The sequence below is a fragment of the Pristiophorus japonicus genome, chromosome 3 (genome assembly GCF_044704955.1).
Source record: "Pristiophorus japonicus isolate sPriJap1 chromosome 3, sPriJap1.hap1, whole genome shotgun sequence".
Classification (NCBI taxonomy): Eukaryota; Metazoa; Chordata; class Chondrichthyes; family Pristiophoridae; genus Pristiophorus; species Pristiophorus japonicus.
Window position 1 is genome coordinate 226,204,310 of NC_091979.1, and position 4,472 is coordinate 226,208,781.

The following is a 4,472-nucleotide window of genomic DNA, read 5'->3' on the forward strand; positions in this document are numbered from 1 at the left end:
GACGGGGGGGGGGGTGGAGCCAGAGCGGGAGCTGAACGGTGGCGGGGGGAGCGGGAGAGAGCCGGAGGGAGCCGGACGGGGAGCTGGAGCGAGCCGGAGCGGGAGCTGAGCGGTGGGCGGGGGGGGGAGCAGCAGGCAGCAGGCAGCGAACCTGAACGGGATGGGAGCCGGAGCAGGAGCTGAAGATGAAGAGGAGGGAGGCCAGAGACCGATCTTCGCCGCCCCAGTGAGCCCATTCGGCCAGGGCGAGGGGCGACGTGCTTCGGGCCCCTCCCACGCAGCCTCGGCGGCCCGGAGCTACTGCACATGCGTGCACACTCTAGCTTGTGCTGCGCTGCGCCAAGGGCCTGGAACGTTTCAGCAGCGGGGAGAATACCGAGGTTAGTTTTAGGCGCAGTTTTGAGTGCGGAAATCAGGCTTGGCTCGCGGGGCTGCACCGTTCTAGGCGCGGCCCGAAACTTGACCCCTATGTTCCCATTCACCGGGAAACCTTAGCTGTATAGCCAAAGATTAACCAATTGACAGAACACCTCAGTGTGATTTGTAGTGATGGCACCAACTCCTTGTATAAAATTTATTTTAAAACATAACTTTTGCCTGAAAATATAGATTTTCCCCATAAAATGAAATCAAACCAAACATCACACACAAAGCAAGTAACTTTAGATGTAGCTGTCCTACAAGAATGTCAGATAAATGTAGGGGTTAATTTTCATAAAAAGCATACACCGGTCAGGCAGAGGGTGGGGCCATGGCTGTCAGCAGGAGGCCCGATCAAGTTTTATGTTTGGTCCTGAATTGACTACAAGCGTCAATCTGCCAACGCTAATTGCGCCGCTGATGGGCAGCTTGCTAGTTGGGAGGGCGGGAACACCAGTAAAGTAGCTGCTACTTAAAGCCAGCCTGCAGACTCTTAAAGGGGAGGTCCATTTTTCAAGTGTGATCAGCAGAGAGCGAGATATTGAAGGTGGCCATGGTGTCGTCCAAGGCCCCATGGTTCTCCGATGCAGCGGCGGAGTTCCTTGTGAAGCAAGTGTGGAACAGGAAGGAGGTCCTCTTTCCCTCAAGTGGGTGAAAGATGCCCCATCAAATTAGCCAGAAGCAATGGAGAGGTGGCTGAGCAGGTCAATGCCAGTAGCATTGTTCCAAGGGCCTCGCTGCAGTTCAGGAAGAAATGAATGACCTCACTAGATGTGAGAAGGTAAGATTCCCCTTCATGTCTCTCTTACTCTCTGCACAGCCCTGCACCACCCTACTTTAGCCCCAGCACAATCAATCCTTCCCTCTTCTTTAGAAAGGATATATTTGCCTTGGAAGAAATGCAGCACAGATTTACCAGAATGTTACCAGGTCTCCAAGACTGCATTTATGCAGAGAGAGTGCACAAACTAAGCTTGTTTAATGTGCCCCACTTCCCATTTTCTAGGCACATCAGATGACTCTGGCCATGCAGCCATTGAGGGAGCACTTCCTATAAACCCTAGCGTTGGTAAAAGAGCACTTAGAACAGGAACTCATGACTCACACCAAGATGATAGTAGTGTATAGGTATTTGTGTAAGTTAATTAATCATAATGCTGTTTGAAATTCTTGTGTGCAGAGAGAGTTCCCGTAGTAACTGGTGACCCTGCAATTAGGTTGACATGAATATCAATGTTGGTCTTTGGCCAGTTGCAGTTTATTCATGGGCGGCAAGACTGGGAGCAATATTGAATTACGACTGTTAGCGCAGGGTAACAGGGATCATTCAGCTGAAGTGTTCTTCACTGATTGGCTGCCCAACAGTTCTGGCTGCAGGTGACTCTTGGACCCCTGCCATTTCCTCCCGATCTGTTATTTCCTCCATACCCTCTCCCTCATTATGCTGAAGTTCCTCTTCCAATGCTGGAAAAGTGTGTTGTCCCCATTGCAGAGCACAGTTATGCAAGCCACTATGACATGAGACATTTGGTGTGCTACACTGTCGGAGGGGCAGTACTGAGGGAATGCTGCACTATAGGAGGGAAGTACTGAAGCAGCGCTGCACTGTCGGAGGGGCAGTACTGAGGGAGTGCTGCACTGTCAGAGGGGCTGTACTGAGGGAGTGCTGCATTGTAGGAGGGAAAGTACTGAAGGAGTGCTGCACTGTAGGAGGGGAGGTACTGAGGGAGTACTGCACTGTACAAGGGGGAGCGCTGAGGGAGCACTGCACTGTCGGAGGGGTAGTACTGAGGGAGTGCTGCACTGTAGGAAGGGAAATACTGAAGGAGTGCTGCACTGTTAGAAGGGCACTACTGAAGGAGTGCTGCACTGTAGGAGGGTCGGAGGGGCAGTACTGAGGGAGTGCTGCACTGTCAGAAGGGCACTACTGAGGGAGCACTGCACTGTCGGAGAGGAGTGCTGAAGGAATGCTGCACTGTAGGAGGGGTAGTACTGAGTGAGTACCGCACTGTTGGAGGGGCAGTACTGAGGGAGTGTTGAGGCATAATGTATTTGCTTCATGGATCCTTTGCTTAAGTATTCATAGCAACACATTGTTATTAAGAACTAGTTGGTTTTGTCATGTATGTACATGCTGTTTGTAGCCACCAGATGGTGTAATTGTTGGAGGCCACTGAGCATCACGCACATGGTGCTGCTCTGGTATAAAAGGCCAGCCATTTTGTGAGTCAGGCACTTGGGGCCGTAATAAAGCAGAAGTTCGGTTAAATAGTACTCAGTTTGTACCTTTATTGCATACATAACATTTAGCGATGAGAATACAAGAACCTTTGTTTGCAAAATGAGCACGATTGGATTTTTAGAGTGATTCGTGGAGGGAGAAGATTGGGCAGATTTTGTGAGCCGTTTGAACCAGTACTTGGTGGCTAACAAAATGAAGGGGGTCGACGATGCAGATCGGCGCGGGCCGTGTTCCTCACTGTGTGCGGTTCAAAGATCTATGGTCTGATAAAGAATCTACTCATGCCTAGTGATCCAACAGAGAAAACGTATGAGGAGTTGTGTACATTGGTAGGGGAGCACTTCAAGCCAGACGACGGCATCATCATCTCGAGATACAGGTTTTATACACGCATTCGATCGGAGGGCCAGAGCGCGGCGGAATTCGTTGCCGACCTGAGACGTCCAGCAGGACTGTGCAAGTTCGGGACGGTGTTGGCAGACATGCTGCAGGACGACTTTGGTATCGGTATCAACCACGAGGTGATCCTGTGCAAACTTTTGGCGGTGGAGGAATTGGATTTAAAAAGGGCCATCCAGATCGCTCAATCATGTATGACCACGGACAGGAGTTTAAAGCAAATAGCGGTGAAGAACCGAATCTCGGCAAGTAATGTAAATGTGATTGATTCGGCGTTCGGCAGAGTGGCACATGGCAGGGCCTATCCGGCTGAGTTTGCGAAACCTGTGGCTGCCCAAAGTCTGCCAGCGGGAATATATCCGACTTCTCCGTGTTGGCGTTGTGGGGGAAATCATCGACACCAGCAGTGCCAATTTAAGCAATATACTTGTAAAGGCTGTCTGAGAGTGGAGCATCTCCAGCGCAAATGTCCGCAGATGAGCAAGCGAGCTGTGACACACCACGTGGAGGATGAGAGTCAGACTAGCGCGGATCTGGATACGCAATCCGAGATACCAGAGAAGGAAGTGTATGGACTGTACTCATTCATAACCAAGAGTAAACCAATTTTGATTAATGCGAAGTTTAACGGGATACCGGTATCGATGGAACTGGACACGGGGGCGAGTCAATCGATCATGAATGAGAGGGCATTTTATCTGTGGGATTCTAAGACTGTGAGGCCCAGGCTGAGCCCTGTTAACACCAAGCTGCGCACGTACACCAAAGAACTGATAAAGGTGATTGGCAGTGCACAAATTAATGTGTCATATAACGTTGCGATTCACGAGTTACCCCCCTGTGGATTGTTCCAGGCAATGGCCCAATGCTGCTCGGCAGGAGCTGGTTGGAGAAAACCAGATGCGACTGGAACAACATAAAGACTTTGTCATCGGAGGAAGATACATGTGCCCAAGTATTGAGCAAGTTCCCCCCGCTGTTCGAACCGGGTATGGGCAACTTCACCAGCGGAATCGCCGCTGAGTCTGTGGTCGTGGCCATCCAAACCTTGGTCCAGGATCCATGTAGATTTTGCAGGTCCCTTCCTGGGCAAGATCTTTTTAGTGGACGCTTATTCGAAGTGGATAGAATGCATAATCATGTCATCCAGCACGTCCACAGCAACCATAGAGAATCTCAACGTCATGTTCGCGACACATGGTCTGCCTGACATAGTGGTGAGCGACAATGGGTCCTGCTTCACCAGTCAGGAGTTTCAGGAGTTTGAGAAACCTAATGGCATGAAACATGTAAGGTCAGCACCGTTCAAGCCTGCGTCCAACGGGCAAGCTGAACGTGCAGTACAAATTATCAAGCAAAGCATGAGGAGAGTAACCCAAGGGTCACTGCAGACCCGCTTGTCCTGCATATT